Here is a 14157-nt window from a genome sequence, read left to right on the forward strand (position 1 = left end):
AACCTCCAAGGACCACTCCCTTGGCACTTTGGGATTCTTTGCGCTGTCCAGAGCTCGGTGGCAGAACTGCCCTTCTTTCGAGTTGCTTGGAACCACAGGAGGGCGCTGTCGGAACCATTCTGTCAACTTTGGGGTACCGGTGGACCACTGATTCCTTCTCTATGGCTGGGAGTGGTTGTGCACACCTTAATTCCGGCTCTCGGGAGGCTGAGGCAGAAGGACAGAGTTCAAGGCCAGCCTGGGCAGTGTGGCAGGACTCTGTCTCAAAAACACAAGAAAAAACAGATTCCATTCTCTTTTTTATTTTTAATTTTTTTTTTATTTTTGCAGTGTTAGGGATGGACGCCAGGGTCTCATGCATGCCATGCAAGCACTCTATCATTGAGCTACATCCCCACCCCCAATCATCTCATTTTTAAATGGAAATGCTTCTACATTAAAAATTTTTACTTCTGGTTTCTCTTGAAAAACGAGACTCTTGGCAACACAAGGTCCACATTTTCTCGTGGCATGGTCTGCTGGAGCCAAGCAGGGATGCTCCTGTAAGCTGTGTTGGCCGGTTTGCTACAGTCCTCTCTGCCCATTTCTCCTGGGTTGGCCAGCTTCACCTGCTGTTTCACCTTCGGGGCCTGAGCAGGACCCCTGCGCTAAAGGCTCTTTGTACTTGTCAACTACCTATCTCTTTCTTTTTTTCTCCAAAGCCAGAGTTTTTCACACCCCCTGGTAACTGTGGCCTTTGCAAACACAGATGTGTATCCTTGGTGTGACGGTGACTTGACCCTTCTCAGGACCCTTCCAGGAGGAACTGTTCTCTCCCAGGGTAGAACTCTTGTCCTCAGTCCCCTGGATGGGGCAGGACCTTCCTTTTGACAGCTCTGTCTGCATTAGAAGTGGCCCAACAACAGAGCTAGAAATGATCTTAGAGGCCATCTAAAAACAAACAAACAAAAAAACTAGGCGCTGGTGGCTCACACCCGTAATCCTAGCTACTCAGGAGGCAGAGATTAGGAGGATCCAGGTCTGAAGCCAGTCCAGGCAAATAGTTCACAAGATCCTGTCTTGAAAAAAGCCCTTCAAAAACAGGGTTGGTGGAGTGGCTTGAGGTGTAGGTCCTGAGTTCAAACCCCAATCCCACCAAAAAAAAAAAAAAAAGACTATAGTATAAACATTACTGTTTACATGTTAGTCATAAACCTGGAAGGATATATTAAAAACCTGATAGTGAGTGGTTATTGAGGAAAACAACTTGTCGACACACAGCACACTCTTTCAGGTTGTCTGCCTTTCACTGTCTTTGAGTTATTATAGAAGTTTAATTGATTTCCTGTCCTTCTCCCTGGGCAAAAACCAGTTTTGCCCTTATTTACATATTAATTTCAATACTCTTGATCTACAAATGTATCTGTTTTCAGATTTTCTTTTGATTCTACCTGCTCTTTGATTCTAATATCTGCCTGGTCCTTCACTGATTACTGAGTAAGAATGAAATTTTTTTCTCTCCTTTTGTTTTACCATTTTTACATTTACTTACATGGATGTACATTGTTTGTGCCATCTCCTCCCTGCACCCCCCTTCCTTGGGCCCGTTTCTCCAATTTTGTTGAAGAATGAAATATTTAATATGTGTCCACATTATATCTTGTGAGGGTCAGGATTAAACTTTTTTCTGATACTTACCTTTGAACAGTTACAAACTAACCTGGAAGAATGCTTAAGCAGTGTCTTTGTTTTATTTTGTTTTTGTGGTACTAGGTATAGAAACCAGGGTCTCAAACTGAGCAGACTCTACCACTATAGTACATCCCCATTCCTACTAAGAGAAGTTTATTAGTTTGGTGAGAGAAACTGGACATCTAGTCTAGAAGACTAATATTCACTGTTTGTACTTTAAAAATTTTAAGACCAATTGTGGTGGTGTACTTGGGAGGCAGAGGTGGGAGAATCCCAAGTTTGAGGCCATCCTGAGATATAAGCAAGACTCTGCCTCAAAAAAAGTCTTTTTCATAAGATAAAGTGTTGCCCATTAATGTTTCTTGATTTTTAAATTTTTTAATTGGCACATATAATTGCACATATCTATGGTGTAGAGTGTGATAATTCAATTCACAAATGTAACGTGTAATGATGGAATCAGAGAAACTAGCATTTCCATCTCAATCATTTGTCATTGTTTGTGTTTAGAGCCAATAAACAATTCTCTTCTAGCTCCTTATAAAATATACAATATGTTGCTATAAACTATAGTCATCCTTCTGTGCTATAGGATACTAGACTTTTTTCTCCTATACAACCATCTATTGGTACCCACCATCCAACCTCCTCTGTCCCACCTCCCTACACTCTTCATAGTCCCTAGTAATGATTATTCTACTTTCTGCTTCTATGAGATCAACTGTTTTAGCTTCCACATATGATGTGCCTAGCTAATTTCCTTTATCCTGTCTTCAAATCATACAATAAAATTTAAGTAGAAAATTTGAATGAAATACCTACTCATTAAACTATAAATAAACACATGCTGTTAAAGAAAATTAATTGAAAAGAGGGAACTAAAAAGAGGAAGTGTAATCTAAGGATTAAGAACATAGGATTTAAGGTCAACCAGACTTGCTTTAAAGCTCTGACATTTTGGACAAGTTAATATACCTCTCTAAGCATTACTTTATCTGTTAAATGGAGATAATAATAACTTGTTTCTAGTGGCACTATGAGAATTACATGAGATTTGAACATGAAAAATTGTAGTCCATGGTCTGGTATATAGCAAGCACTCATAACAAAGCTGGACCACAATAATTATAGCATATGTTCAATCCTCAACACCACAAAAAAAAAAAAAAATCACAGATTGAGAAAGCTTTTCTTTTTTCAATTTCTTTAGATCCTTCTTGACCTCTCAAGGACAAAATACCAGTTTAGCAATCATCAGTCTTTAATATCTAACACATGCTAATCTCCATTTTTAACAAGGAGGGAGGGGCCAAATCATCTAAAATTTAGTAATATTATTCTGTCTCCATTGTGTTTATTTTATAGCTACATTTGTTCTAAGGCTGTGTTATGACTTTGGTAGGTACTTTTGCCTTGTTGGGTCTCTTTCTTTATTAAAAAAGTTTTAAAACTACATTTTATGATTGTATTGGTATAAATGAGAATACAATCCTGGCTATACTCATTAGTATATACTCATTATTATTTTTTTCTTCTAACTTTAGGAGAAATTAAAATTAAAGCATTTTAGTAGGTCCCTGAAAGTATCCTGGGCTCAATGCCCTAAGTGTGGTTGGCCCAGATTCATTCTATTTGTGGCCAGCATGATTGATTTTCCATTTATAGAGATATCAAGCTGCCTTTTCATATATGTGTATTCCAGTAAACTAAATGAGCCTGCTAAACAATATGAAAAACGTAAATAGTATGGGGCTGGATCAGTGAGAATATGGCAAAAAAATGAAAACCCTTCCTTCCTTGTGTGACTAAGAGGAGATTGAGGCCTAGAGCTCTACCTCATTATGGCACTGGGTCTGGAATTCCTGAACCATCCCCACCCTTCAGGACAGTTCATGAGGAGGAGCTCAGCTCCCACAACACATTCCCCAGAAAGAGACGATCCCTCCCACCGGCCTTGGACCATCTCCACAGGGAAGTTCCTGAGTTACCCCACAGCCTGCTCTTTGCCAAGCCCCAAGAGCTGAGGAGTCGGCTTCCCAGAAGACTCTGTGAAGAAACTACTTTAGAACTGGGTTTTGTTTCCATCAGAGCACTGTTTCCAAGCTGTTAGGAAAGGCCAAGATGAAGAAGGAGAAAGTCCCTTTAAATCTAGGCTGACACACATCATTTAAAAAAAAAAAAAAAAGTGGGTGGGAAGCTTTGAAGAAGAGTAAATTACCATTCTGACTAGGGGATTTCTTCAAAGGCCTCAAGATGACTTCTATGACCCAGGTAACCACATCCCTATCCAAGGAACCGTTTTAACCCACTGGAGGGGAGGCTGAAGAAGTCCAGAGGCCTGGCCAGAGAGCAGGAGTTACCCAGGGGTCAGCTTTCTGGGTTAGCTTTCTGAATGACAAATTGAAACAGCAGTGTGAGATGAAAGAGTAGTCTTTGAAAATGCAGGGAGTGGAGGAGCTATGTGAGGTGGGGGCTTTTGCTTAGTTGGAGATGCTCTGTGGCCTGATGCAGGATGTAGAAATGTCCCCAGGAAACTTCTGACTAAATGAAAAAAATCAGCTGCATTTGAATCTTAAATGCATACTAAGTGAGCAAGTAAACTCAGGGATAAAGTCAAGCACTGATGCATAGTTAGCTAAATAGAAGGCTAGATCTCTGGCCCTATTTGTGATGTTTTATTTTCATTTTTGCCAAAAGATCATCTCCCTAAAGCACACTTGTAAATATAGACAACTCATGTTAATGTTTGAATACTGGGTTTAATAAAAGAGATGCTTTTAGCAAGAAAAAGAGAATAACCCCGGACTAGAAGCCATAAAGAAAGATGACTGGAGTTTATTGGGGTGGGGGTGGTATGACACAGGACGTGCTGTTCCTGATACAGCTGTTTCTGTGGAATTTGGGGTAGTCCTGCTGTCTTCCTCCCCACCCCACCTCCATCTAACAGCTTTGTGTCTCTCTTGTCTTATCAGCTATTTAGAGGAGGTATCGGGCACTGCCAGCCCCCTGGTAGCAGCTGCCAGAAGACACTGTAGGGATGGATGTGTAGGAGAAAAAAAACTGCTAGAGGCACAGTTAGACACTTTAATCCGTCTCCTTGGTGGCCAATATCAACAGACCTTGCCTATTTAGAGGTTCAACAAGTATCTATTGAGTTTCCAATGTGTGCCAGGTGCTGGGCTGACAGGAAGTTGCACAGACCAAAAATGTAATCTGAGCTTCCCACGAGACAGACAAGAATTCTGACCCTGGACCACAATGGACATCTTCATTAGTGCCTAACAGAAGCCCCCTGCCGTGATATTTTTATAATTCTGATTGTGGGATGGAGAATGGATGGAAGGGGCAGAGTAGAAGCATGGAAACCAGTTAGTTGGTTATTCAATGGTTCAGGTGCAAGATGGCTGTGGCTAGGTTGAGGTTGTGGCCTAAGAGGAAGAGATAACGGTGGGTTCCAGATACATTTTGGAGATATTACTAGAAGATCTTCTGATAGATGGATGTAGGGAAAGATCAGTCATCCCTAGTCCCTCTTCATGGAAGGCTAATCAAACTTCTATCACCTCTTATAGTCATTGAACCTGAGGTAGAAGTAGAGGGTTCAAATTAGGATCCAAGATTGAAATCCTAAATCCAATCAAGTTCAAGGAACTTGCAACTGAAAAAGTAAATATAAAAATCTAAGACTTCTAGGCCTGTGGCAAAATTAAGCCTTGTTACATAAACAGAAGAATGAGAAAACTGGTACAAAAATGATACCCTCACCCTCACCACTCCTGGCAGGAGTCAGGCTTGAATTCAGGGCCTTGTGCTTACTAGGCAAGTGCTTCACCACTCGAGTCACATCTCCAGGCCTTTTTACTTTAATTATTTTTTAGGTAGAGTTTCCTATTTTTTGCCTCAGCTGACTTTTGGACCTCAATCCTCCTACCTATGTCTCACATGTAGTTGGGATTACAGACATCACCACATCTAACTTATTTATTGAGATGGGGTCTCAATAACTTTTTGCGTGGTCTTGCCTCAAACTGAAATACTCCTGATCTCTGCCTTCTGAGTAGGTGGGATTGTAGGTATGAGCCACCATGCCAGACATAAAAATGCTTTTTGATAATAGAGATCAAACTAAAAATGAATTATGTTTAATAGCATAAAATATCAGGTTTCTAAGAATAAAATGGACAAAAACAAGTGAGAAACATCTACAGAGAAAACTATGCAACTGTATTGAGAAATATTAAGAGACACCCAAATAACATGTTCAGGGATTAGAAGATTTGATATTATGAAGTTGTCAACTAACCCTCAAACTGATCTATATATGTAAAATAATTCCATCTCAAAATCCTGATTGTGTTTTATTGTGTGGAAGCTAACAAACTACTTCTAAATACATTTAGAAATTCAGGGAACAAGAAGAGCAGAGTGAGCTTGGGGTGTAGCTCAGTAGTAGAGCCTGGCATGCACAAGGTCCTGGGTTCTATCCCTAGCACTGCCAGGAGATCAGGAGGAAGAAGGGAGGGGGAGAAGAGAATGGAGACCTGACAGATATCAAAACTTACAATAGTGTTGCTGCGATTTGCTATTCACACAGAAAAAAAAAGAAGTACCCCTACTTCATACCATAACCCCCAAAATCAGTTCCAAGTGGATTGTAAACAAAAATATAAAAGATAAAAAGCATAAATAAATAAATAGGATAACAAGAGGGAGAATATATTCTTGATCATAGATGGGAACATTTTATGAATATATGCAAATTCATACTAGCCATAAAGGGAAAGAGCTATACATTTGACAATATTGCAATGACTATTTTTTGTTCTCCAAATGATGGTATTAACAGAATGAAAAAGGAAACCACAGGAGAGAATATAAATTTGCAACATATGTAACTGACAAAAGGTCTGTAACTAGAAAAAACCCTAAATCAACAGCAAAATCCTGTGCTACAATGTCATAGCCTACCACCTGACCGGCCAGTACCTCTTAGCCCCCTAGACTAGACTTCCACAGGATTTTTTTCTGGTATTCAATTAGACTCTGCCACTTCCAAAATCCTCTGCTAGAAAAACAAATCATATCTCTACAACCCTACCCAGCTCCAAGCAGTGCCAAGAAGAGGAGACCTTCGCCCCAGTAAAGCCAGGATTGGTTTTATTGTTCTGTCAGGGGGGAATGTGGAGGAGGCTCCCATTTTAAGGAAACAAAGCAGACAAAGAAATATCAAGGAACAGATGGAATGTGGGGGTGGACCCAGTCTCCTGGGAGGTCCAAATGGAACAGAGATAGATGTTCCTCCTTGCCAGAAATTCAAATCATGATTCCAGGAAGAGACAACCAATCAGTAAGGGCCAAAAAGTGGAGATGGCCAATCAAAAGTGGCTTAAACTGAGGTATAAAAGTCACTCTAAACCCTGACTCAGTGCTTAGCCACCATTTCTCTTCTCTCGATGGCATCCTAATAAACCCTTGCTCTCTGATGGAAGGGGTATATTTAACGAATATATATTATAAGCACTTTTGTAAATTTCCCAGTGTACCCTCCCAGTACAATGATAATACTATAATGGGGGGAAAAACATAAAAAAGAGAAATACAAAAAAAAAGTTAAAATAAAATAAAGTCTCAAAAAAAGAAAATCCTTGCTTTCTCCTAAAAATAAATAAGTAAATAAAGACCTCATATAAAAATGGGCAGATACAAGTATAGTTGAACTAACAGCTATGACAACTAACTCCCAAATCTTGGTGCCTTATTCAAGAGAAGCTGAAGTTTATTTCTTGCTTAGGTAAACTCTAAAACTGCTGCTCCTGATCAGAGGGAGTTCTGCTTCACAAAGTCACTCGGGCACCCAGGCTGACACTCACTGTGTTCTATGTGTAGCTTCCAAGGTGTCCTAGACATTAACATCCATCCAGCAGTTGGGGAAAAAAAGAGTTTTAAGTGTGGGAGATTTTTCATGGCTGGGCCTAGAAATTTCTCGTGTTACTTCCACCAGCATCCCATGAGCTGGTTCTCTGTCAATGGCTCACACAGCTGCAAGGGAAGCAATGAAATACGGTCTAGTTGTACAGCCAGGAGAAAAAGGAAAAACTTTAATGAACCATTTATTAGCTTTTGCTGCAAAGTACTTTATGAAAGAGAAACATTCAAATGGAAAATAAACATGAATAATGATTTAATCTCATTAGATAACAAGGAAATAAATATTAAGACCATAATGGGATATCAATAGATTGGCTAAATGTTTAACTTTTGTTCTTTTTTTTTTTTTTTTGTTCATTTATTTTTGATTTTGGCTTTTTTTGAGATGGAGGTCTCACTAGGTAGCCCAGGCTGGCCTCCAACTCAAGAACCTCCTCGTTCTGTGTGCTGAAATTACAGGTGTGCACCATGACCAGCACCACAGAATAGTAACTTTCATTATAATCAGAATTATACTTTTTTTAAAACTCTTTTAGCAGTACTAGAGTTTGAACTCAGGGCCTCTCGCTTGCTAGGCAGGTGCTCTACCACTAGAGCCGTACCTCTGTTTTCATCACTTCCTATTCACGCTGTTTGGCTGGGGAGGGATTCCCATTCTATAGGTAGGGGGATTGCTTAACATACGCCACCACTGAGCTGATGAGATGAACAGGAGTTTGTTAGTTACATATCCACTCATCCCAAGGAAGGAGGACATCATCTGCCATGCTGAGCCACACAGGGCTGCACTCAGGAACAGAGCAAAGAAAAAGGGACTTTGCAGTGTTAAGGGCATGGGGTGCTCCCTGACTCCTTGTGGGAGGATGTGAGTGACTTGTTTGAATAATTCTACTGGCTGCCAGGAAACTGAAATCCACTACTCATGGATCAGCAGGATGCACTTTGTCCTCTTGACAGGGATGGTTACCAGCTGGGGGAGAGCGGGCTTATCCACAACAGCAGAATGTAGAGGAACACTCGAGATCAGGCGATTCAAAGCCCCCTAACTTCTCCAGATGCCAAGACAGCACATAATCTTGAGCCTCAATTTTAGGTCTATATTAGTCATGGCTCTCCCGGGAAACAGAACCAACAGGATGTGTATATAGAGAGGGGAATTTATTTTAAGGAATTGACTCACGTGACTGTGGAGGCTTCGTGAGTCCAAAGTTTGATGGGATAGTCTAGCAGAGTGGAGACTTTGGGAGAGATGAAGTCTGAGTCAAAGCCAGTTTGTTGGCAAAATTCCTTTCTGCTGGGATGGAAGGAGGGAGACAATCTTTGTTCTATCCAAGGTCTCAGCTAAATGCACGAGATCCACCCACATCATGGAGGTCAATTTGTTTTACTCAAAGACCCAAGCTTTGAATGTGAATCTCAGCCTAAATCCACCCTCATGGAAGCCTCCAGAATAACGTTTGACCAAATAACAGGGTGCATGACCCAGCCATGTACACACATAAAATGAACTATCATTAACAGCAGGCATGGTGGTGCACACCTGTAATTCCAGCACTTGAGAGGCTGATGCAAGACAATCTTGAGTTTGAGGCCAGTCTGGGCTACAGGGCAAGACCTGTCACAGGAAAAAAAAAAAAAAAAGGACTCAGCATGGCTCAAATAGTAGGCCCTGGGTTCAAACTCCAGTACCACCAAAAACAAAATTGCTGGGGACTTGGCTCAAGTGGTTGAGTGCTTACCTAGCATGTTTAAAGCCCTGGTTTCAATATCCAATACTGTCAAAAAAAGAAAAAGAACCATCACAACAGTTTTATAAACTGCTGGGAGAGTGTAAATTGATAAAACCACTTTGGAAAATGTTAAAAAGTTGAAGTTGCTCAATGTCTCAACTCAGCCCTTATACTTTCTAGGTTTAACCCCTTAGAGAAGCAGACTAAAAAGACAGGCAAGAAGGCTTGGTGGAGGAGGGGGGCAAGGGGGAGAAATGACCCAAACAATGTACGCACATGTGAATAAATGAATAAAAAAAAAAAAAGGAGTAGCACAGTAGAGAATAGTTTGAAACTGGGAGCAACCCAAGTGTCCACCAATATTAAAATAGATAAAATTGTGGTACATTAAAATATAATTGATGCCAGATGTGGTGGTGCACACCTAACATTTGGGAGGCTGAGGCAGAAGGATATTGAGTTCCAGGCCAGCCTAGGCTAAATAAAAAGACCCTGTCTCAAAAAAACAAAACAGCCAGGCACCGGTGGCTCACACCTGCAGTCCTAGCTAATTAGGAGGCAGAGATCAGGAGGGTTGTGGTTTGAAGTCAGTCCAGGAAAATAGTTCTCAAGACCCTATCTTAAAAAACCCAACACAAAAAAGGGTTGGTGGAGTGGCTCAAGTGGTACAGCGTCTGCCTAGCAAGTGCAAGGTCCTGAGTTTGAGCCCCAGTAACACAAAAAAAATCCATAAAAACAACAATAATAATAACCGAAAACTAGCTAAGTGCAGTGGCATACACCTGTAGTCCCAGCTACACAGGAGGCTGAAGTATGAGGATATCTTGAGTCCAAGAACTGAGGGCCCTAATGAACATAGTAAGAGCCCATTTCTTAAAGTTTTTAAAGAAAAATAATTGAAAACTATACACAAATGAAAATAAACTACACTTCATGCCACAATGGGAAAATCTTAAAACGTATAATGTCGAGTAATAGAAACCAGATACCTAGGAACACATACTGTATGGTACAAATGTCAAAACAAGTAAAACTCACTTTTTTCTTTAGGGTGGTAACACTGGTGGCAAAGATAAAAGAAAAGGAAAGAAGTGGGTTTTTTTTTTTTTTTTTTTGCAGTACTGGGGTTTGAACTCAGAGCCTCACACTTGCTAGGCAAATGCTCTACCATTTGAGTCACATCTGAAGTCCCTTTTGGCCTTTTTTTTTTTTTTTTCTCAGATGGGGAATCTTGCTAACTTTGCCTGGGCTGGCCTCCAACTGTGATCCTTCTACCTCCACCTCTGGAGTAAGGTAGCTGGGATTACACATGTGCACCACTATACCCTGAACTATGAATAGTTTTTTGGTTTTGGTTTTGCTTTTTGCAGTACTGGGTCTTGAACTCAGGGCCTACACCTTGAGCCACTCTGTGAGCTCTTTTTTATGAAGGTATGTTCCCTGGCTGGCTTCAAGCCTTGATCCTACTGATCTCTGCCTCCTGAGTAGCTAAGATTACAGATGTGAGCCACTGGCGCACGGCCTATGAATAGTTTTTAAATGATGGAAAACAAAGGCTCCAGCAGCCACTTCAGGGTCTTCTTGTGTCACATATCTCATCAGAAAACGAAACTAAAGCAACTCAAGAAGTGGAGGCAGAAAGATAGCAAGATTAAGGCAAGCCCCAGCAAAGTCAGTGAGACCCTATCTCAAAAACAAAATAAAAACGCAAAAGGGCTGAGGTAGGTCACTTATCTAGCAAGCCCTGGCTTCAATCTTAAGTACTGAAAATAGATAAATAAATAAGTAACTCTCCTACTTTCTCCTTCATGTAAAATGTGCCTATAAACTACCAGTTCATGGCCATTCTCTTGGAAAACAAGTGAGAAATCAGTCTCCACTACCAAAAAGCTGTTGGTAAGCTTCTAATCACACCACTACTGTTCTCAAGCACTTTTTTGGGGTCCTTCAAACCTATCTACTTAATCCTTCAAAACTATGACTCCCCAGAGGGGTTAAGTTCCCCCCCCCCCCCGGCCCCGAAAGCTAATAAGCAGAGAAGCAGAGGTCTGTGTGGTTCAAAGGGACGTGCCCTTTCTCCTTTCTAATCTAATCACCCAGGGCACTGGGAGGAGAAAGGAAGCCATAGACACTCCTCTACCTGAAAAAAAATTACACAAATTACCATCTATGGCAGATAAATATTTGGACAATGAGTTTGCAGGGCAAGAGAAATCGCATTTTAGAGGCTGAAAAAAGAAAAGTCTGACAATGGGGGCTTTCACATGCAACGTGGGCAGGGCTTTGTTGGTGGCTCTCTCTCACCCATTCATCTAGACACCGATGAATGCAGGGAGGGTCAGGATAGATGGTTTCCTGAAATTGTGGCTGGCACTTTCACCCTCTGGAGCAATGCATGGAAGCAGAGGTATCAGGTCAATGAAAGAGATCACAGTCTGAAGGGAGGAAAGCCCAAACCTGGACTTTCTATTCAAAGAAGTGGCAACAGAGAGCTGGAGCAGAGGTTTGCAGCAGAAAGGTGGCAGAGAACCCAGGTAAGCTGATGTGCAAGCAGGATACAAGTAGGCAATTGAAAGGAAATCTTCTAGAACCAGCATGAAGCTAAGGGGGTTGGTTTGGGAATCAACCCAAATGTCACTTGTTTTGAGATTAGAGAAATAATTTGTAGCCAGGAGGCAATGGCTCATGCCTATAAACCCTAGCTACTTAGGAGGCAGAGATGAGAAGGATGGCAGTTTGAAGCCAGTCCAGGCAAATAGTTCTCCAGACCCTATCTTGAAAATACCCAACACAAAACAGGGCTAGAGGAGTGGCTCAAGCGATAGAATGACTACCTACCAAGTATGAGGCCCTGAGTTCAAACCCTAGTGCCACCAAGAAAGAGAGAGAGGGAGACAGAGAGAGACAGAGAGAGAGAGTTTGTGATACATCCACACAATGGAATACCATGAAGCTATTAGAAAGAATGAACTAGAATGCCTGTAATGATATGGAATTATCCTCATAATACTTCAGTGAGAAAAGAAATTAGGGAAGAGTAATAATTATGTGTGTGAGACATACATGATTTCATAGAGAGGAGAGTCTGGAAGGATACACTTGGGACTGTTAATAGGAGTGGTCTGCAATAGCTTTTTTTTTTTGGCAGTACTGGGGTTCAAAGTCAGAGCCTCTGGCTGGCCAGGCAGGTGCTCTGACCGCTTGAGCCTCCACCGGCCCTTTTTGTGGTGGGTCTTTCAAGATAAGTACTTGGGAACTATTTGCCCTGACTGGCTTTGAGCCACGATTCTCCTCATCTCTGCCTCCTGAGTAGCTAGATTACAGGTGTAAACCACCAGTGCCCGGCTGCAATAGTTTTTAATTTTTATGTGTCTAAATTGTTTGAACATTTTTACAAAGCACATATTTGTCATTGTAGTGAAAACTTTGAAAGAATAATTTTTAAAAATCCTTAGATAAGTAAACTAACCAATTTAGAATGTCTATATAAGGAGTCATCAAATGTTTTGTTCTACTCTAAGAAGTTTCGTATTCTTAGGCTCTCCAGTGTTTTTAAACAGGATATGAGTCTGGAGATTGGGGAGTTTGTGTCTAAGCACTTACTTGGATCTAATCCCCGTCTTCAGCACTCATGTTCCTCCAACTCCTAGTAGTAGCCAAAGGCTGAAGGGAGGAAGAGAAGAGGGTCTCTAGCAGAAGGGTGCTGGGAATGAGGACCGTTACGGTTTGAATAAGAAATGCCCACTATATGTTCCTGTGAATGGTTATTTCCCAGCTATTTTGGGAGGTTCTGGAGGTTTTAGGAGTTGGGTCTAACTGGAGGAAGTAGCTGTCTGGGACAGATTCCACGGATATATTGTCCCTGGCCCTTTCCTGTCTCTATCCCTCTGCTTCCTGTCCACCGAGAAGTGAAGAACCACCTCTACCACACCTTCCCTCGCTATGATGGCCCAAGCGAGGGCCACACAGTGAACGCTCTGAAACCATGAGGCAAAATAAGTTTTTCCTCCCTTAAGTTGTTTGTGTCAGGTATTTGGTTACAGAGACAATAGAAGTAACTAATACAATCACTCAAGAAAAAGGTGGCCAGGAAAACTCATTCCCTAGAAAGTTGAACAGGTAGACCCCAGGTGAGCCACAGCTGAGAAAAACACTAAGCTGTCTGGGGAACAGTGGAAGTTGAAACCCCCACCCAGCCTGCACTTATGGCTGTCAAACCCGTGTGCTTCCCCAGGGAGGACTGTATTGTAAGAAATCAGAGACAAGGCTCAATCAGTACAAAGCATCACTAATCACACAAAAGGATATGCCAAGACATAATTCTCAAAATTAGAGAAATGTCATTCTCTCACAAAGACATGATGGGAACTTTCATGTGACAACATCAGAATGAGGAAGCTGGTTCAAAGAATGCTGCAAGAAATAGGTGTGTGTGTGTGTGTGTGTGTGTGTGTGCGCGCGTGCGCGTGCGCGCGTGTGTACTCAATGAAAAAAAAAAACTGCTGGAATAACCTAGCAAATTAGCTACAAGCTGGCGACTGCCCTAGCTCAATATGACCATTACCTTTGAAGTTGTCACTACCATCTCTTCTAACTATTGCCATTTCACTCACATCGCTACCAGAAACAAAATTTGCATTTTATCCACTTTTGGCAAATCAGCCTCCGACATTATAGACTCTGGATCCTGATCTATAGTATATAAGATTATAGCCAGAAAGGTGTGGCTCAAGCAGTAAAGTGCCTGCTCTGCAAGCATGAAGGCTTGAGTCTAAACCCAGTCTCACCTAAATAAAAAATAACTAAATAAATAAGTAAAGAAGAAGCC

Source organism: Castor canadensis, chromosome 1, assembly GCF_047511655.1.
Source record: "Castor canadensis chromosome 1, mCasCan1.hap1v2, whole genome shotgun sequence".
NCBI classification, from domain to species: domain Eukaryota; kingdom Metazoa; phylum Chordata; class Mammalia; order Rodentia; family Castoridae; genus Castor; species Castor canadensis.